At 37.9% G+C, this 22,333-nt stretch overlaps 1 non-coding gene across 1 annotated transcript; it reads left to right on the top strand.

The window, feature by feature from the left end:
- The first annotated feature begins 9,256 nt into the window (after positions 1-9,256).
- On the top strand, positions 9,257-9,364 carry LOC112799268 (small nucleolar RNA R71). The gene has a single exon (XR_003200842.1). It is a non-coding gene; the product is annotated as a small nucleolar RNA R71 (small nucleolar RNA).
- Positions 9,365-22,333: the final 12,969 nt, after the last annotated feature.

The raw sequence follows: 22,333 nt of genomic DNA, 5'->3' as shown, positions 1-22,333 counted from the left end.
CCTTCAACTACACAACCTTTCTCCCAACCTTTGAACCTTCTCTTCCACCAAATTGTGAAATTTTCCAACCCTTGCCACAAGAAGAACAATACCTTCAAGCATTCTTTCAAGAGCAAGAAGGATTTCAAAGGAAGTAAGGGGAATTCATGGCTACCATAGCCGAAGCGGTAAACCTCCTAGCGTCACTACGCTCAAGCAATCAAGACATTCCCTTTGAGGAATATGGAGGAGAAATGAAGGAGTGTAGAAAGGAGGATAACATGGAGCCTCAAGGAAAAGAGGAAGAGTTAGAGCTTGAAGTGCAACAAGAGGAAGAAAGGGGAGTATGTGAACTGAAGGAGAGAGAGGGAGAATTGAGAGAGATTGATCAAGATGAGGATTCCATCATTGGTGACTTTTGTCCTCCTTGGTCAATCCCGTCAATGATCCTAGTGAGCCTCTTCCCATAAAGTTTGATAGAGACATCGAGGTAGACTTCTCACAACCTCATTGTTATTACTTGAGTGATAGGGAGGAGAAGGAAGAAGTGGCTGAGGAAGCAACTCCCAACTAAGGACAAATTGAGTGGGTAACAATTTCCTCTATGAGCTTCATAGACCCATGATGAGCGGATAATTTATACGCTTTTTGGCACTGTTTTTAGTATGTTTTTAGTACATTTTAGTTAGTTTTAGTATGTTTTTTTTAGTTTTTATTTAAAATTCACTTTTCTGGGCTTTCCTATGAGTTTGTGTGTTTTTCTGTGATTTCAGGTAATTTCTGGCTGAAATTGAGGGACCTGAGCAAAAATCTGATTTAGAGGCTGAAAAAGGACTACAGATGCTGTTGGATTCTGACCTCCCTGCACTCAAAGTGGATTTTTTGGAGCTACAGAAGCCCAATTGGTGCGCTCTCAAATGCCTTGAAAAGTAGACATCCTGGGCTTTCTAGCAATGTATAAAGTCCATAATTTTCTTGAGATTTGATGGCCCAAACCGGCGTTGCAAATCAGCTTCAGAATTCCCAGCGTTTAACGCTGGAACTATCACAAAAATTGGAGTTAAACGCCCAAACTGGCACAAAAGCTGGCGTTTAACTCCAGGAAAAGTCTCTACACATGAAAGCTTCAATGCTCAGCCCAAGCACATACCAGGTGGACCCCAGAAGTGGATTTTTACGTCATTTACTCATTTCTGTATACCCTAGGTTACTAGTTCACTATTAATAGGACCTTTTGACATTGTATCTTTACCTCATGACACATTACACGTTTCTTATTGTATCTTCTATGGCATGAGTCTCTAAACCCCATGTTTGGGGGTGAGGAGCTCTGCTGTGTCTTGATGGATTAATGCAATTACTACTATTTTTCATTCAATCACGCTTGCTTCTATTCTAAGATATCACTTGTTCTTCAACTTGATGAATGTGATGATCCGTGACACTCATCATCATTCTCACCTATGAACGTGTGCCTGACAACCACCTCCGTTCTACTTTAGATTGAGTGAATATCTCTTGGATTCCTTAATCAGAATCTTCGTGGTATAAGCTATAATTGATGGCGGCATTCAAGAGAATCCGGAAGGTCTAAACCTTGTCTGTGGTATTCTGAGTAGGATTCAAGGATTGAATGACTGTGACGAGCTTCAAACTCCTGAAGGCTGGGTGTTAGTGACAGACGCAAAAGAATCACTGGATTCTATTCCAACCTGATTGAGAACCGACAGATGATTAGCCGTGCTGTGACAGAGCGCGTTAAACATTTTCACTGAGAGGATGGGAGGTAGCCATTGAAAACAGTGAAACCCTACATACAGCTTGCCATGGAAGGAGCCTTGCGTGCATGAAGAAGAAGACAGTAGGAAAGCAGAGATTCAGAAGATAGAGCATCTCCAAAACCTCAACCTGTTCTCCATTACTGCAAAACAAGTATTTTTTTCATGTTCTTTTACTCTTCACAATTAAACCTGAGAATTATTGATATCCTGACTAAGAGTTACAAGATAACCATAGCTTGCTTCAAGCCGACAATCTCCGTGGGATCGACCCTTACTCACGTAAGGTATTACTTGGATGACCCATTGCACTTGCTGGTTAGTTGTGCGGAATTGCAAGAGTGTGATTGCAATTTTGTGCACCAAGTTTTTGGCGTAGTTGCCGGGAATTGTTCGAGTTTGGACAACTGACGGTGTATCTTGTTGCTTAGATTAGGACTGTTTTATTTTTGTTGGTTTAGAGTCTTTTATTTGAGTTTAGTTTCATATTTTAAGTTTGGTGTCTTCTTTGTGTTTTTCTTTAAATTTTGGAAAATTTGTGTTTGATTTTCTAAAAATTTTAAGTTTGGTGTCGTTTTGTTGTTTTTCTCTTTCCTCATTTGAAAAATCAAATCTTTTTCAAAATAATTTTCAATCATATCTTTTTAATTGCTAATTCCAAAATCTTTTTAATTAATTAATTGATTTAGTTTTCAATTTGCTTTGATTTTATTTTCTTTTAGTTTTCAAAATTTTACTTTATTTTCTTTTCCATTTATTTTATTATTTTCAGTCATTTTTAATTAAAAACGAAATATATATATATATATATATATATATATATATAATAATAATATCCACATCATCTCCCTTTCTCCATCATGGACCTAAGTGGAATTGAGCAGTCCAGAAGGACTCTGGGGTCATATGCTAACCCCATCACAGCTGCATATGGGAGTAGCATCTGTTTACCTCCCATTAAAGCAAGCAGCTTTGAGCTAAACCCTCAACTCATTATCATGGTGCAGTAAAACTGCCAGTATTCCGGTCTTTCACAGGAAGAACCTACTAAGTTTCTGGCACAGTTCTTATAAATTGCTAACACAGTACGTGATAAAGAGGTGGATCAGGATGTCTACAGATTATTACTGTTTCCATTTGCTGTAAAAGATCAAGCTAAGAGGTGGTTAAATAACCAACCCACAGCAAGCATAAAAACATGGAGACAGTTATCAGACAAATTCCTGAATCAATTTTACCCTCCAAAAAGGATGACACAGGTAAGGCTGGACATCCAAGGCTTTAAACAAGAGGATAATGAATCCCTTTATAATGCCTGGGAGAGGTACAGAGGTATGCTAAGAAAATGCCCCTCTGAAATGTTTTCAGAGTGGGTACAGTTAGACATCTTCTACTATGGGCTTACAGAAAAAGCTCAGATGTCTCTAGACCACTCAGCTGGTGGATCTATACATATGAGGAAGACAATTGAAGAGGCTCAAGAGCTCATAGATACTGTTGCTAGAAATCAATATTTGTACTCTAGCAGTGAGCCCTCTACAAAAGAAGAAGCCATGGCAGTAACTACTGATCCTAATCCTCAAAAACAGGTTGTTGAGCTTAATCAGCAATTACTCCTGATGACAAAACAGTTAGCAGAATTCAAAGAGATGCTCCAAGAAACCAAAATTGCTAACAAGAATATAGAATCACAGTTGAATCAGACAAAACAGCAGTTATCTAAACAGATAACAGAAGAATGCCAAGCAGTTCAACTGAGGAGTGGGAAGACATTGAATAACACTGCTCAAAGTAGCAAAAAGCTAAGAAAGGAACAACTGACAGAGGATAACCAAACCACTGCCCAAAATCCCTCTGAGGACAGTAAGAGACCAGAGAGGAATACTCCTGGCGTTCAAACGCCATAAAGGGGGGGGGGGGAAGGTTCGCGTTAAACGCCCATTCCTTGCCCAGTTCTGGCATTCAAACGCCAAAAAAGGGGGGAAAGTTGGCGTTAAATGCCCATTCCTCACCCAATCCTGGCGTTCAAATGCCAATAAGGAATCAAACACCTGAGAGTGCTGATAGTAACCCCTCTAAGAAGGCTTCTCCAACCACTTCTGTAGGTAATAAACCTGCAGCAACTAAGGTTGAAGAGTATAAAGCCAAGATGCCTTATCCTCAGAAACTCCACCATTGAAAATACATAAGTGATAATAGTGATCATTGGCTTCGGCCCCAGAGAGGGAACCAGAAGAACCAAGATCTGATCTAAGATCTAAAGTGATCGAAAGATGAAAATACAATAGCAAAAGATTCTATTTGTAGAGAACTAGTAACTTAGGGTTTACAGAGATGAGTAAATGACATAAAAATCCACTTTCGGGCCCACTTGGTGTGTGCTTGGGCTGAGCATTGAAGCTTTCATGTGTAGAGACTTTTCTTGGAGTTAAACGCCAGCTTTTGTGCCAGTTTGGGCGTTTAACTCCCATTCTTGTGCCAGTTTCGGCGTTTAACGCCGGGCAGTTTTGAGCTGATTTGGAACGCCAGTTTAGGCCATCAAATATCGGGAAAAGTATAGACTATTATACATTGCTAGAAAGCCCAGGATGTCTACTTTCCAACGACGTTGAGAGCGTGCCTATTGGGCTTCTGTAGCTCCAGAAAATCCACTTCGAGTGCAGGGAGGTCAGAATCCAACAGCATCTACAGTCCTTTTCAGCCTCTGAATCAGATTTTTGCTCAGGTCCCTCAATTTCAGCCAAAAAATACCTGAAATCATAGAAAAACACACAAACTCATAGTAAAGTCGAGAAAAGTGAATTTTAACTAAAAACTAATAAAAATATAATAAAAACTAACTAAAACATACTAAAAACATACTAAAAACAATGCCAAAAAGCGTATAAATTATCCGCTCATCACAACACCAAACTTAAATTGTTGCTTGTCCCCAAGCAACTAAAAATCAAATAAGATAAAAAGGAAGAGAATATGCAATAAATTCCAAAAACATATATGAAGATCAGTATTAATTAGATGAGCGGCTTTTAGCTTTTTGCCTCTGAACAGTTTTGGCATCTCACTCTATCCTTTGAAATTCAGAATGATTGGCTTCTATAGGAACTTAGAATCCAGATAGTGTTATTGATTCTCCTAGCTAAGTATGATGATTCTTGAACACAGCTACTTTATGAGTCTTGGCCGTGGCCCAAAGCACTCTGTCTTCCAGTATTACCACCGGATACATACATGCCACAGACACATAACTGGGTGAACCTATTCAGATTGTGACTCAGCTTTGCTAGAGCCCCCAATTAGAGGTGTCCATGGTTCTTAAGCACACTCTTTTTGCCTTGGATCACAACTTTATTCTTTTTCTCTCTTTTTTTTTGTTTTTCTCCCCCTCTTTTTTTTTTGTATTCACTGCTTTTTCTTGCTTCAAGAATCATTTTTATGATTTTTCAGATCCTCAGTAACATGTCTCCTTTTTCATCATTCTTTCAAGAGCCAACATTCATGAACAACAAATTCAAAAGACATATGCACTGTTCAAGCATACATTCAGAAAACAAAAGTATTGCCACCACATCAATATAATTAATCTGTTATAAAATTCAAAATTCATGCAATTCTTCTCTTTTACAATTAAGAACAATTTTTTCATTTAAGAAAGGTGATGGATTCATAGGACATTCATAACTTTATGGCATAGACACTAAGACACTAATGATCACAAGACACAAACATAGATAAACATAAGCATGAAAATTCGAAAAACAGGAAAATAAGGAACAAGGAGATTAAAGAACGGGTCCACTTTAGTGATGGCGGCTTGTTCTTCCTCTTGAAGATCTTATGGAGTACTTGAGCTCCTCAATGTCTCTTCCTTGCCTCTGTTGCTCCTCTCTCATGATTCTTTGATCTTCTCTAATTTCATGGAGGAGGATGGAATGTTCTTGGTGCTCCACCCTTAATTGTCCCATGTTGGAACTCAATTCTCCTAGGGATGTGTTGATTTGCTCCCAATAGTTTCGTGGAGGAAAGTGCATCCCTTGAGGTATCTCAGGGATTTCATGATGAGTGGGATCTCTTGTTTGCTCCATCCTTTTCTTAGTGATGGGCTTGTCCTCATCAATGAGGGTGTCTCCCTCAATTTCAATTCCAACTGAATAACGGAGGTGACAAATAAGATGAGGAAAGGCTAACCTTGCCAAGGTAGAGGACTTGTCCGCCACCTTATAAAGTTCTTGTGCTATAACCTCATGAACTTCTATTTCTTCTCCAATCATGATGCTATGAATCATGATGGCCCGGTCTATAGTAACTTCAGACCGGTTGCTAGTGGGAATGATTGAGCGTTGGATAAACTCCAACTATCCCCTAGCCACGGGCTTGAGGTCATGCCTTCTTAGTTGAACCGGCTTCCCTCTTGAATCTCTCTTCCATTGAGCGCCCTCTTCACAAATGTCTATGAGGACTTGGTCCAACCTTTGATCAAAGTTGACCCTTCTAGTGTAAGGGTGTTCATCTCCTTGCATCATGGGCAAGTTGAATGCCAACCTTACATTTTCCAGAATAAAATCTAAGCATTTCCCCCGAACCATTGTAAGCCAATTCTTTGGGTTCGGGTTCACACTTTGATCATGGCTCTTGATGAATCATGCATTGGCATAGAACTCTTGAACCATTAAGATTCCGACTTGTTGAATGGGGTTGGTAAGAACTTCCCAACCTCTTCTTCGAATCTCAAGTCGGATCTCCGGATATTCACTCTTTTTGAGTTTAAAAGGGATCTCGGGGATCACCTTCTTCATGGCCACAACTTCATAGAAGTGGTCTTGATGCACCCTTGAGATGAATCTCTCCATCTCTCATGACTCAGAGGTGGAAGCTTTTGCCTTCCCTTTCCTCTTTCTAGAGGTTTCTCCGGCCTTGGATGCCATAAATGGTTATGGAAAAACAAAAAGCAACGCTCTTACCACACCAAACTTAAAAGGTTTGCTCGTCCTCGAGCAAAAGAAGAAAGAAGAGAGTGGAAGAAGAAGAAATAGAGGAGAAGGAGATGGCTTTGTGGTTTGGCCAAAGGGAGAGAAGTAGTGTTTAGGTTGTGTGAAAAGGAGGTGGTAAAGATGGGTTTAAATAGGAGTGGAGAAAGGGGTAAGGTTCGGCTATGTGAGGGTGGGTTTGGGAGGGAAAGTGGTTTGAATTTGAATGGTGAGGTAGGTGGAATGTTATGAAGGATGGATGTGAGTGGTGAAGAGAAAGATGGGATTTGATAGGTGAGGGGTTTTTGGGGAAGAGGTGTTGAGGTGATTGGTGAATGGGTGAAGAAAAGAGAGTGGTGGGGTAGGTGGGGATCCTGTGGGATCCACAGATCCTGAGGTGTCAAGGAAAAGTCATCCCTGCACCAAGTGGCGAGCAAAAATGCTCTCTATGCCAATTCTGGCATTAAACACCGGGCTGGTGCGCATTTCTGGTGTTTAACACCAGCTTCTTGCCCTTTCCTGGTGTTTAACGCCAGTCTTGTGCCCCTTTCTGGCGTTAAACGCTCAGAATGGTGCCAGACTGGGCGTTAAACGCCCATTTGCTGCCCTTACTGGCGTTTAAACGCCAGCAAGGTCTTCCTCCAGGGTGTGCTATTTTTCTTTCTGTTTTTCATTCTGTTTTTGCTTTTTCAACTGATTTTGTTACTTCCCATGATCATCAACCTACAGAAAACATAAAATAACAAAGGAAAATTAGATAAATATAACATTGGGTTGCCTCCCAACAAGCGCTTCTTTAATGTCAGTAGCTTGACAGTGGGCTCTCATGGAGCCTCACAGATACTCAGAGCAATATTGGAACTTCCCAATACCAAACTTAGAGTTTGAATGTGGGGGTTCAACACCAAACTTAGAATTTGGTTGTGGCATCCCAACACCAATCTTAGAGTTTGACTGTGGGGGCTCTGTTTGACTCTGTTTTGAGAGAAGCTCTTCATGCTTCCTCTCCATGGTGACAGAGGGATATCCTTGAGCCTTAAACACAAAGGATTCTTCATTCACTTGAATGATCAATTCTCCTCTGTCCACATCAATCACAGCCTTTGCTGTGGCTAGGAAGGGTCTGCCAAGGATGATGGATTCATCCATGCACTTCCCAGTTTCTAGGACTATGAAATCAGCAGGGATGTAATGGTCATCAATCTTTACCAGAACATCCTCTACAAGCCCATAAGCTTGTTTTCTTGAATTGTCTGCCATCTCTAGTGAGATTCTTGCAGCTTGTACCTCAAAGATCCCTAGCTTCTCCATTACAGAGAGAGGCATGAGGTTTATGCTTGACTGTAGGTCACACAGAGCCATCTTAAAGGTCATGGTGCCTATGATACAAGGTATTGAGAACTTCCCAGGGTCCTGTCTCTTTTGAGGTAGTTTCTGCCTAAACAAGTCATCCAATTCTTTGGTGAGCAAAGGGGGTCCATCCTCCCAAGTCTCATTACCAAATAACTTGTCATTTAGCTTCATGATTGCTCCAAGGTATTTAGCAGCTTGCTCTTCAGTGACATACTCATCCTCTTCAGAGGAAGAATACTCATCAGAGCTCATGAATGGTAGAAGTAAATCCAATGGAATCTCTATGGTCTCTGTGTGAGCCTCAGATTCCCATTGTTCCTCATTAGAGAACTCATTGGAGGCCAGTGGACATCCATTGAGGTTTTCCTCAGTGGCAATCTCTGCCTCTTCCTCCTCTCCAAGTTCGGCCATGTGGGTCATGTTAATGGCCTTGCATTCTCCTTTTAGATTCTCTTCTGTATTGCTTGGAAGAGTACTAAGAGGGAGTTCAGTAATTTTCTTGCTCAGCTGTCCCACTTGTGCCTCCAAGTTTCTAATGGAGGACCTTGTTTCAGTCATGAAACTTTGAGTGGTTTTGATTAGATCAGAGACCATGGTTGCTAAGTCAGAATGGCTCTGCTTAGAATTCTCTGTTTGTTGCTGAGAAGATGATGGAAAAGGCTTGCCATTGCTAAACCTGTTTCTTCCACCATTATTGTTGTTGAAACCTTGTTGAGGTCTCTGTTGATCCTTCCATGAGAGATTTGGATGATTTCTCCATGAAGAATTATAGGTGTTTCCATAGGGTTCTCCCATGTAATTCACCTCTTCCATTGAAGGGTTCTCAGGATCATAAGCTTCTTCTTCAGATGAAGCATCCTTAGTACTGCCTGGTGCAGCTTGCATTCCAGACAGACTTTGAGAAATCATATTGACTTGCTGAATCAATATTTTGTTCTGAGCCAATATGGCATTTAGAGTATCAATCTCAAGAACTCATTTCTTCTGATTTGTCCCATTGTTCACAGGATTCCTTTCAGAAGTGTACATGAATTGGTTATTTGCAACCATTTCAATTAGTTCTTGAGCTTCTGCAGGCGTCTTCTTCAGATGAAGAGATCCTCCAGCAGAGCTATCCAAAGACATCTTGGACAGTTCAGACAGACCATCATAGAAGATACCTATGATGCTCCATCCAGAAAGCATGTCAGAAGGGCACTTTCTGATCAATTGTTTGTATCTTTCCCAAGCTTCATAGAGGGATTCACCTTCCTTCTGTCTGAAGGCTTGGACTTCCACTCTAAGCTTACTCAATTTTTGATGTGGAAAGAACTTTGCCAAGAAGGCATTAACTAGCTTTTCCCAAGAGTTCAGTCTTTCTTTAGGTTGTGAGTCCAACCATATCCTAGCTCTATCTCTTTCAGCAAAAGGGAATAGCATAAGTCTGTAGACCTCAGGGTCAACCCCATTAGTCTTGACAGTGTCACAGATTTGCAAGAACTCAGCTAAAAACTGATGAGGATCTTCCAATGGAAGTCCATGGAACTTGCAATTCTGTTGCATCAGAGAAACTAATTGAGGCTTAAGCTCAAAGTTGTTTGCTCCAATGGCAGGGATAGAGATGCTTCTCCCATAGAAGTCGGGAGTAGGTGCAGTAAAGTCACCCAGCACCTTCCTTGCATTGTTGGCATTGTTGTTGTTTTCGGCTGCCATGTCTTCTTCTTGTTTGAAGATTTCTGTTAGGTCCTCTACAGAGAGTTGTGCCTTAGCTTCTCTTAGCTTTCGCTTCAAGGTCCTTTCAGGTTCAGGGTTAGCCTCAACAAGAATGCTTTTATCTTTGCTCCTGCTCATATGAAAGAGAAGAGAACAAGAAAGTTTGGAATCCTCTATGTCACAGTATAGAGATTCCTTGAAGTGTCAGAGGAAAAGAAAAATAGAAGGAAGAGGTAGAAGAATTCGAACTTATCAAGAAAGATGGAGTTCGAATTATGCATTAAGGAGGAGTGTTAGTCCATAAATAGAAGGATGTGAGAAAAGGGGAAGAAATTTTCGAAAATTAAGTAAAAGATTTTAAAAACATTTTGAAAAACACTAATTGATTTTCAAAAACTTAAGAGTGGAAAAAGAAATCAAGTGATTTTTGAAAAAGATTTTGAAATTAGAAATCAACAAGATATGATTGAAAACTATTTTAAAAAAGATGTGAGAAAAATATACGATTGAAAAGATATAGTTTTAAAAAGATATGATTGAGACGATATGATTTGAAAAACAATTTAAAAAAGATTTGATTTTAAAAATTAATGACTTGGCTAACAAGAAAAGATATGATTCAAACATTAAACCTTTCTCAATAGAAAAGGCAACATACTTGAATTGTTGAATCAAATCATTAATTGTTAGCAAGTATTTTTGAAAATGGAAAGAAATTGATTTTGAAAATATATGATTGAAAAGATATGATTTGAAAAAGATTTGATTTTGAAAAATTTTGAAAACCTGAAAAAATTTGAATTAAAAACAGAATCTTCCCTTTTGTGCCATCCTGGCGTTAAATGCCCACAATGGTATCCATTCTGGGCGTTTAACGCCCAAAACACTACCCTTTTGGGCGTTAAACGCCCAACCAGGGTTTTCCTTCTTCACTGGGCGTTTTGAACGCCCAGCCTTTTCCTGTGTAATTCCTCTGCTGTATGTTCTGAATCTTCAATTCTCTGTATTTTTTACTTGAAAAAACACAAATTAAAATTTTTTTTTGGATTTGTTTATAATCAAAATGTAACTAAAATCAAATAACAATGCATGCAAGACACCAAACTTAGCAGTTTGTATACCATTGACACTAACAAAATGAGAATGCATATGAAAAACAACAAAACACTCAAGACAAGAGAATTTAAAGATCAGAACAAGGAAATCATCAAGAACAACTTGAAGATTAATGAAGACACATGCATGAATGCAAGAAGAATAGAAACATGCAATTGACACCAAACTTAAAATGAGACACTAGACTCAACAAGAAACATAAGATATTTTTTATTTTTATGATTTTGTAATTTTTTTGGATTTTTCAAAAATTAAGTGGAAAAGAAAATAAAGATATCAAAATTCTTAATGAGAATTCCAGGAATCATGCAATGTTAGTCTAAAGCTTCAGTCTAAAGGAATTAGACATGGCTAGCCAAGCTTCAGCAGGACATTGCATTCAAGAGCTAAATCAGCTTTGGTGATGATAAGAACATCACCTTAAAACACTAGAATTCATTCTTAAGAACTCTGAAGAAAAATGCCTAATCTAAGCAACAAGATGAACCGTCAGTTGTCCAAACTCAACAATCCCCGGCAACGGCGCCAAAAACTTGGTGCACTAAATTGTGATCATCAATGGCGCCATCAACATGGTACGCTCAATTGCAATCTCAACTCTTTATCACAACTTCGCACAACTAACCAGCAAGTGTACTGGGTCGTCCAAGTAATAAACCTTACGCGAGTAAGGGTCAATCCCACGGAGATTGTTGGTATGAAGCAAGCTATGGTCACCTTGTAAATCTTAGTCAGGCAGATTCAAATGGTTATGGATGATATACGAATAGGGCATAAAGATAGAGATACTTATGTAATTCATTGGTGAGAACTTCAGATAAGCGTATGGAGATGCTTTGTCCCTTCCGTCTCTCTGCTTTCCTACTGTCTTCATCCAATCCTTCTTACTCCTTTCCATGGCAAGTTGTATGTTGGGCATCACCGTTGTCAGTGGCTACAATCCCGTCCTCTCAGTGAAAATGTCCAACGCACCCTGTCACGGCACGGCTAATCATCTGTCGGTTCTCAATCAGGTTGGAATAGATTCCATTGATTCTTTTGCGTCTGTCACTAATGCCCAGCCTTCAGGAGTTTGAAGTTCGTCACAGTCATTCAATCATTGAATCCTACTCAGAATACCACAGACAATGTTTAGACCTTCCGGATTCTCTTGAATGCCGCCATCAATTCTAGCTTATACCACAAAGATTCCGATTAAGGGATCCAAGAGATAAACATTCAAGCCTTGTTTGCTTGTAGAACATAAGTGGTTGTCAAGCACTCGTTCAAAAGTGAGAATGATGATGAGTGTCACATAATCATCACATTCATCATGTTCTTGGGTGCAAATGAATATCTTAGAACAAGAATAAGCTGAATTGAATAGAAGAACAATAGTAATTGCATTAATACTCGAGGTACAGCAGAGTTCCACACCTTAATCTATGGTGTGTAGAAACTCCACTGTTGAAAATACATAAGTGATAATAGTGATCATTGGCTTCGGCCCCAGAGAGGGAACTAGAAGAACCAAGATCTGATCTAAGATCTAAGGTGATCAAAAGATGAAAATACAATAGCAAAAGGTCCTATTTGTAGAGAACTAGTAACTTAGGGTTTACAGAGATGAGTAAATGACATAAAAATCCACTTCCGGGCCCACTTGGTGTGTGCCTGGGCTGAGCATTGAAGCTTTCATGTGTAGAGACTTTTCTTGGAGTTAAACGCCGGCTTTTGTGCCAGTTTGGGCGTTTAACTCCCATTCTTGTGCCAGTTCCGGCGTTTAACGCCATGCAGTTTTGAGCTGATTTAGAACGCCAGTTTGGATCATCAAATCTCGGGCAAAGTATGAACTCTTATATATTGCTGGAAAGCCCAGGATGTCTACTTTCCAACTCCGTTGAGAGCGCGCCAATTGGGTTTCTGTAGCTCTAGAAAATCTACTTTGAGTGCAGGGAGGTCAAAATCCAACAGCATCTACAGTCCTTTTCAGCCTCTAAATCAATTTTTTGCTCAGGTCCCTCAATTTCAGCCAGAAAATACCTGAAATCACATAAAAACACACAAACTCATAGTAAAGTCCAGAAAAGTGAATTTTAACTAAAAACTAATAAAAATATAATAAAAACTAACTAAAATATACTAAAAACATACTAAAAACAATGCTAAAAAGCGTATAAATTATCCGCTCATCAATGCACAAGGGAGAAAACATGAAGAAAATAAGGAAAAGCACACACAGCCATGTGTGCATGCACACAAGAATCTGTGCGTGCACACAAGAAGAAATATGCATGTGTGCGTGCACACAAGTACCTGTGCGTATGCACAGGTAAGCATTCAGCAAAGTATGCGTATGCATACATCTGTGCATACGCACAGGACCCTCCACGTGGTTTCATTAATGTAACACGTGCTGCACGATTTCTAAGGGCTTTTAGCCCAATTTTTTAAGGCTAGAGGCTAAATTGAAGTGCTATATGAAGGAAGTATCACATATGTTTGCATTAGTTATTATTAGGTTTTCATTAGCATTTTATAGCAGGCTTTGGTCTTTTATTTTGCTCATCCTTATTGTAAGTACTCTTAATCTTCTCTTTAATTACATCACTTTTGCTTTTATTTTCTTATGGTTTAAGTTACTTTGTTTATATATGCAATTTTGGTATCTTGGAGTTTTGGTTGATGAATTTAGTGTTTTATGCTTTCTTTATACTTGTTTGGATGTTTATTGTTGATATGGTGAATATTTTGGTTATATCTTTTATTTTTCTTTGCAATTTCCATGTTTTGTTTATATGCCCACAAGGTGTTTATGAAAATGCCAATTATGAGTTTTGAGTAGATTTTCACACCTTGGCTTGGGATTTGAGTTCCTAGGATACTAGAGTCATAATGTCTGATATTTAGTGGCAATTCTTAGGTAGTTTGTTGATTCTTGTTTCCATTGATGCTAGCTTTTTACTAACTAGTTTGGTAAGTTGGCTAGGACTTATGGATTAAGGTCAATTATGCTTGCTTGACCTACTCCTCGATGTTAGGGGTTAACTAAGCGAGATTGACTCATCATAGTTGCCATAGTTGTGGTTATGGCGATGATAGGATTCCTTGGATCCTCATTCCCAAGTCAAGGCTCTTTTATACATATCTTTGCATTTTCATTAGTTTTGATCTTGTTTCCTTTTCCCTTGCATTAATTTCCAATTTTGATCATCTCTTAGTTGTTTTATTTTTTAGTTCTCTTAATCTTTGGTTCTTTGATTTCAAAACCCCTTTTGCTCACAACCGAAAGTGTGTAACACTTTAATTGCATCCCAAGGAAAGACGACCCGAGGTTGAATTACTCTCGATCTCTGTTTATATGTTTTGTATTTGAATTAAACTTTGATGATTTGGGATTGAATTTTCAGTTTGGACTATACTCACAATGGAATTATTTTATCTAATTTTTTAACCGGTGAAAATCCGAACTCATCACTCTTCTTGACACATCTTCACCATAAGCATCTACTAGGATCTTGGGTCTTTGAGCTATTTGTTTCTTTCTTTTATCCTAGTAGTTGATGCTCAGAGCCTTGGGTCTTTTACATACTACTTCTTAGTTCTATGGATATCCAAGGGTCATCCTTAGCATCTACTTGTTATGTCCCCTAGGTCTAGTTGCTTTCATCATGACTTGCTCACTTCCAAATATTCATTCATGGTTCCATACTCTATTCCTTATCTCTTACTCTTGAATTATCTTACTTGGGTCTTAGTCTCTTGCTTTTGTTTTTACAACAACTCACCATTGATTATTGTGAAAACAAGCTACTTTTATTGATGCCAAGAAACTTAACAAAAAAGACATTTTCTTCTCAAATTAAGACAAACAGAAATCCAAAGGACTCATAGAAAGACTCTAAATCATAGGAAAACTAAACAGTAACCAACATATCAAATAAACTAATAAACAGAAATTCATAAATGAAATTCTTAACCATGGGACTCAACAACCTTGTACTCTTGAGCAGCTTCAATGCATAGGTCCTTTCCCTTTATCCTTTTACTTTGAGGAAGACTCATCACCATCCTTCTTCTTGGATGCTCCTTCTTGCGTAGGGGTGTCTTTTGGCTTCCTAAAGCCTAGCCTCCTTATATAAGTTCTTTCATCCTCTTTGTTCTTGGCTAGTATCTCTTCTTGCCTAGCACTCAACTCTTCCATACCTTGCATGAATGTTGGATAACCGGGGTTCAAGGCAGCCACGGCATTACATAAGTGATTCAGCTTCACCTGTGTGTTTATATCATACTGCCTCCTTGAAATAATTCTAGCCTCATAAAGTTGCCTAAATTCAGCAAGGTTCCTCTGCTGCCATTGATTTTGCTCTATGATTTTGTTGAGGCTGCCTTGCATCTCTTCCTAGTGGAATTGACCTTGTTGCTCCTTCATGTAATCCATACTCCCTTGGAGTTGCTGAATACTTTCTTGCATTTGGTCCCATTATTTTTCTGCTCCCTTTGTTGACTTACATTTGGTGAATGTTTCCTTGCATTTCCTCCCAATTAAAGCCTTCAAGGAATTGTGCGTATGGTGCTGGTAGTTGTGGAAGTGGTGCTTGGACATAAGCTTCTTCTTGTTGTGGTGGCCCTTGTGGCCTTGGCACATGAGCCCTCTATTCCCTGGCTCTTTGTAGTGGGTTGATGGCCACCACTTTCTCCATCTTCTTCGAAGTGATTAGGTTGTCTTGATCCACCAATGTCTCATCAATTACCTTCTCCACGCCAGCCTCATCACAAAGCCTTTGAATGATGCTTGGGAATATAAGTCTTGTGCTATCCTTGGTGCTCTTTAGTACCCTATGAATGTTGTTCGCAATCATCTCCCCCACATTGATGTTTTCCCTTTTCATGATGCTATAGATTAACACAGCCCTTTCCAATGTTACCTCTGAAGTGTTGGAGGTGGGGTTGAGGGATCTCCTCACAAAGTCTAGTCACTCTCTAGCTTGGGGGCTCAAATATCTTCTTCATAGCTGGTTGGGCCTTCCATCCTTGTCATTGATCCAATGGACATTGATAACATAAATTTCATTCAGGATTTCTTCAAACCCTGGATCAATTTGCTTCACCCTTTCTTCATAGCTCCGGGTGGAACTTGTGCGTTTCACCATTAGCATTCTATCTATGTTAGAAGGGCTATAGTCGATGCTTTTCCTCCTCACATAACCTTGATAATCATATGGTTTCCCAGGTTGAGGGACAGCATTGGCATAGAATTCCCTTACCAAGTATTCCACCACATTCTTTGGTGGGTTGAACAAGAGTGCCCAACCTCTATTATTGATTTCCACATTGATCTCCCTATGCTCATCTCTCCAAAGTTGGAGGCCAACTTCAGGGATAATTTGCCTCTCACTTACCCACCCATAAAACTGGTTTTGGTGGAAGAATAAAAGGAACGTAAACTCATTGTAGGTTGATGAACAAGAGCCAGCTTCCTTAGTCTTTCTTTTCTTTGATCCGGTGGCTTTTGGTGGTGCCATTTGATGGTGATGGAGAAGAGTTGAAAGGGTGATGAAGAGATAAAGAAAGAAAGCAACGAAAGAAAGAAAATAAAAGGTTTACTTGGTGCATGAAATTGTGATCATCAACAATGGCGCCAATAAACTTGGTAGCACTCTCAAACGTGAATCACACTTTGTCACAACTCTGCACAACTAACTAGCAAGTGCACTGGGTCATCGAAGTAATAAACCTTACATGAGTAAGGGTCGATCCCACGGAGATTATTGGTATGAAGCAAGCTATGGTCATCTTGTAAATCTCAGTTAGGCAAATAATAAATGGTTATGAAATTTTCGAATAGTAATAATAAATAAACAGAAAATAAAGATAGAAATACTTATGTAAATTATTGGTGAGAATTTCAGACAAGTGTATGGTGATGCTTTGTCCCTGTTGAATCTCTGCAACATACTGCTTTCTTACTTTCAATCCTTCTTACTCCTTTCCATGGAAAGCTGTATGTAGGGCATCACCATTGTCAATGGCTACATCCCATCCTCTCAGTGAAAAAGGTCCAAATGCTCTTGTCACAGCACGGCTAATCATCTGTCGGTTTTCGATCATGTCAGAATAGAATCCATTGATTCTTTTGCGTTTGTCATCACGCCCAACAATCACGAGTTTGAAGCTCGTCACAGCCATTCAATCCCTGAATCCTACTCAGAATACCACAGACAAGGTTTAAACTTTCTGGATTCTCATGAATGCCGCCAATAATTCTAGCTTATACCACGAAGATTCTGATTAAGGAATCTAAGAGATATACATTCGGTCTAAGGTAGAATGGAAGTGGTTGTCAGTCATGCGTTCAAAGGTGAGAATAATGATGAGTGTCATGGATCATCACATTCGTCATGGTGAAGTGCAACGAATATCTTAGAATAAGAATAAGCCAAATTGAATAGAAAATAGTAGTAATTGCATTAAAACTCGAGGTACAGCAGAGCTCCACACCCTTAATCTATGGTGTGTAGAAACTCCACCGTTGGAAATACATAAGTGATGAAGGTCCAGGCATGGCCGAATGGCCAGCCCCCATGAACATGATCAAAGGATCCTAAGGTAATCCAAAAATAATCCAAAGATATCTAATAGAATAGTAAAATGTCCTATTTATACTAGACTAGCTACTAGGGTATATAGAAGTAAGTAATTGATACAGAAATCCACTTCTGGGGCCCACTTAGTGTGTACTTTGGCTGAGCTTGAGCTTTACACGTGTAGAGCCTTCTCTTGGAGTTGAACGCCACGTTGTAGTGTTTTTTTGGCGTTCAACTCTGGTTCGTCACGTGTTTCTAGCGTTTGACTCCAGAATGCAACATGGAACTGGCGTTGAGCGCCAGTTTACGTCATCTAATCTCGAATAAAGTATGAACTATTATATATTGCTGGAAAGCTCTGGATGTATACTTTCTAACGCCGTTAAGCGCGTGCCATTTGGAGTTCTGTAGCTCCAGAAAATCTATTTCGAGTGCAGGGAGGTCAGAATCCAACAGCATCAGCAGTCCTTTGTCAGCCTTTTATCAGAGTTTTGCTCAGGTCCCTCAATTCCAGCCAGAAAATACCTGAAATCACAGAAAAACACACAAATTCATAGTAAAGTCCAGAAATGTGAATTTAGCATAAAAACTAATGAAAATATCCCTAAAAGTAGCTAGATCCTACGAAAAACTACCTAAAAACAATGCCAAAAAGCGTATAAATTATCCGCTCATCACAACACCAAACTTAAGTTTTTGCTTGTCCCCAAGCAACTGAAAATCAAATAGGATAAAAAGAAGAGAATATACTACAAATTCCAAAATATCAATGAATATTAGTTCTAATAAGATGAGCGGGACTTGTAGCTTTTTGCTTTTGAACAGTTTTGGCATCTCACTTTATCCTTTGAAGATTAGAATGATTGTCATCTATAGGAACTCAGAATTTCAGATAGTGTTATTGATTCTCTTAGTTAAGTATGTTGATTCTTGAACACAACTACTTTTATGAGTCTTGGCCGTGGCCCTAAGCACTTTGTTTTCCAGTGTTACCACCGGAAACTTTTAATCATTCATAGCTAAAAATTTTAGAGGGAAACTTTTAATCATATTCCCTCCAAATAATTAGTTTCCAATCAAATAACTTAGTAGAAAAAAGAAAAGCTACTAGCTAGGTCACATTTCCATTGCTTCGTTCCTCAATACCACCCACCGTTTGGAAAAAAGGGAGAAGCCCTAACTCACGGTGCACACGAACGGCAGCAGGTCTCGACCCAGACGGCGCGACATGAACGGCAGCAGGTCTTGACCCAGACGGCGCGACACAAATGGCAGCAGGTCTCGTTCGCGTACGAGAGTAGGTCTCTGTCGGTGACGACGCGGTGCTCTTCTCCACAGGCGTCGGCGAGTTACTCTCCTCCACAGGCATCGGCGAGTTGCTCTCCTCCTCCTGTCTCAGCTCCACGTCGCAGTCACCTTCGAGAAACCCTCTCCTTCTTCCTCCTCTTCCCCTGTCTCGCCTCCTCCTCTTCGCAAGCTCAGACAACACTACATGCAGCGGTAACCCCCTTTCGCCTCCTCTGTGTGTTGCTTGGTAAGAAGCTTCTGATTTTCTGATTTACTATGAATTGGATTTTCTGAATACTTTGATTTTGAATGAAGATTGGGAATGTTCTGAATTTTAGTATGAAAATAGAATTTTTGAATGCATTTATTCTACATAGATGCTGATTTTACATTGATTCTTGCAGTAAACTCCCAATTGAAGGGCTGCACCAGTTCTTGAAATTCCAGTTGACAAAACTATATGTGAACCCATCAGGTAAACATTTTTCTTCTTGGCCCTAGACATCTAGCTATTTCTTGGCTATGCCTCTGATCTTAAGAAATCCACATTCATGCCCTGTGAATGGTGTTATTTAGCAATTAGCAGGAAAACAAAATAAAAAGTGTCATAGAAAAATCTGAATAATTTAATTAATACCTGTAGTGCAGACTTCCCTTGAAGATCCTCACTTGCTATTAACTCATGTGAAAGCAAATCTTCCTCATCGACTAGATCAAAATCAAGGTCCGGAAAGAAATTGTAATCCTCATCAATTTCCTGCTAAAGTTTAACAAATTAAATCAGATATATACCACTATGAGTAATTGTTAAATTATATATATATATATATATATATATATATATATATATATATATATATTTATATATATTTGTTAAACTTCAAAGAATTGTAATCCTTTACTATTTGTCCAAAATTGCTGACTTTTGAGTAATTGTTAAAGTGTTTTATTTGGTTTCTTGACTACTATTAATTAATATATATAAATCGAGTATGAGTTTCTAATGCTATATTATTATCAATAATGTAGCTAGTATCACATCAATAGTTTTGTAAACTTAAAATAAAGAAAATAAAAAATGTTTACTAAAACTTGAATCATCACAAACAAATCATTTAGTGTATGTACGAAACCAATTCTTTTAATGTATTTGGCAACCACTGCAAAATATTTATATTAGTCAATTTTTAGTGTACTTGTATATATGTGTTATTTCAATTGACGACTTTTTCTTAACATTTAAAAATTAATATACAAATTATAGTTAAACACATGTTGATGCTGATTTTACATTGATTCTTGCAGTAAACCCCCAATTGAAGAGCTGCATCAGTTCTTGGAATTCTAGTTGCCAAAGCTATATGTGAACCCATCAGGTAAACATTTTTCTTCTTGGCCCTAGACATCTAGCTATTTCTTGGTTGTGCCTCTGATCCTAAAAAATCCACATTCATGCCCTGTGAATAGTGTTATTTAGCAATTAGCAGGGAAACAAAATAAAAACTGTCATAGGAAAATCTGTAATAATTTTTAGTATCTATGGAATATTTTTGCAAGAAAAAATTTAGTAACTAATAAATAATTAATTAATACCTGTAGTGCAGACTTCCCTTGAAGATCGTCACTTGCTATTAACTCATGTGAAAGCAAATCTTCCTCATCGACTAGATCAAAATCAAGGTCCAGAAAGAAATTGTGATCCTCATCAATTTCCTGCTAAAGTTTAACAAATAAAATCAGATATATACCACTATGAGTAATTGTTAAATTATATATATATATATATATATATATATATATATATATATATTTGTTAAACTTTAAAGAAATGGTAATCCTTTACTATCTGTCCAAATTCGTTGACTTTTGAGTAATCGTTAAAGTGTTTTAGTTTCTGGACTACTATTAATTAATATATATAAATTGAGTATGAGTTTCTAAGGGTATATTATTATCAATAATGTAGCTAGTATCACATCAATGGTTTTGTAAACATAAAATAAAGAAAATAAAAAATGTTTACTAAACTTGAATCATCACAAACTAATCATTTAGTGCATGTACGAAACCAATTCTTTTAATGTATTTCGCAACCACTGCAAAATATTTATATTAGTCAATTTTTAGTGTACTTGTATATATATGTTATTTCAATTGACCACTTTTTCTTAACATTTAAAAATTAATATACAAATTATAGTTAAACACATGTTGATGCTGATTTTACATTGATTCATGCAGCAAACCCCCAATTGAAGAGCTACACCAGTTTTTAGAATTTCAGTTGCCAAAGCTATATGTGAACCCATCAGGTAAACATTTTTCTTCTTGGCCCTGGACATCTAGCTATTTCTTTGGTTGTTGTTATCTGCTTAATCCATGCTAGGATTTTTAGTAAGAATTGAATTCATGCACTTTAACTTGTCAATACTTTATAGTAGCATTAAATGATGCTTTATTAAGCAAAGTTGCTCTTAGTCTCTATGAATTTGATTGTTTTCCTCCACCTTAAATTAAGAAAGGAGAAAACACTGAATAATAATAATTTTTTTATCATGCTGAAAGTTAAAACATATTGCCTTTTTAACATCTCTATTCATAGTGTTCCTTTTCTACCTAATATTTCTGTGAACCTGCAGTTTTTCTACGAGCCTGCAATTTATCATGGTGTTCCTTTTAACCTGCATCTTGCCTTTTCGAACTAATATTTCTGCGAGTCTACAATTTTTTTCTATCTATATTCATGGTGTTCCTTTTGAAATAAACTTTTTTATAGTCAATAGAACGACTTATGTCACTCTTTTTTCAGTGATCAAAGCTCTGTAAGTACTTACTTTTGCTTAGAAATTTATGTCTTCACAAAAAAAGATTAATTTTCGTAATTAGCTGAGTTAACTAGTTCATATAGAATCGATTATTATTTTTCAATTGATTAGTCTATTTGCCATTTTGATTGAGTTAAATTGTTTATAAAGAATACTGTAAATTTGATACTTTACTCTGTTATAGAGAAATATTGCTTCAAAGGACTTTATGAAACATTGGTGGACATTCTAGAACTTGAAGATTGCAATTTGTTGAGCCATGACTCCGTAAGTCCTTTTTCTCTTGCATATACTTGTAGGTTTTCATATGTATATTATAACCTTTGTGCAGCTTTTTGTTTTTCATGTTGAATGTCTTTTGATATTTAGTTTACTTTTAGATAAGAAATATAATTGTTTCTTAATTTTAATAATAATATTGTTGTGTGCTTTTTTGATGGATTTATGTACTCAATATGCATGAACATTATTATTTGCATGCTTGGTTAAATAGTAATAACAATATATTAATAATTAGGTTTTCCCAAGACTTAGAAAAAGATTGGATGAGTTTATCGAGAGAAAAAGTTGAGTTTAGTAATGGTGTCAATGACTTCTTAGACTTTGCTTACTCTATCGGAAGCCCGCAAGGAGAGGAAATCTTATGCCCTTGTGCAAAGTGTTGTAATTTCTTGTGGCACAAAAGACAAACAATTTATATCCATTTGATTGCCTTTGGATTCATTAATGGTTATACGAGATGGATTCATCATGGGGAAAGTGTAGTCGGC

This window comes from Arachis hypogaea, chromosome 4 (genome assembly GCF_003086295.3).
Source record: "Arachis hypogaea cultivar Tifrunner chromosome 4, arahy.Tifrunner.gnm2.J5K5, whole genome shotgun sequence".
Classification (NCBI taxonomy): domain Eukaryota; kingdom Viridiplantae; phylum Streptophyta; class Magnoliopsida; order Fabales; family Fabaceae; genus Arachis; species Arachis hypogaea.
This window is presented reverse-complemented; position numbering and strand designations above follow the sequence as displayed.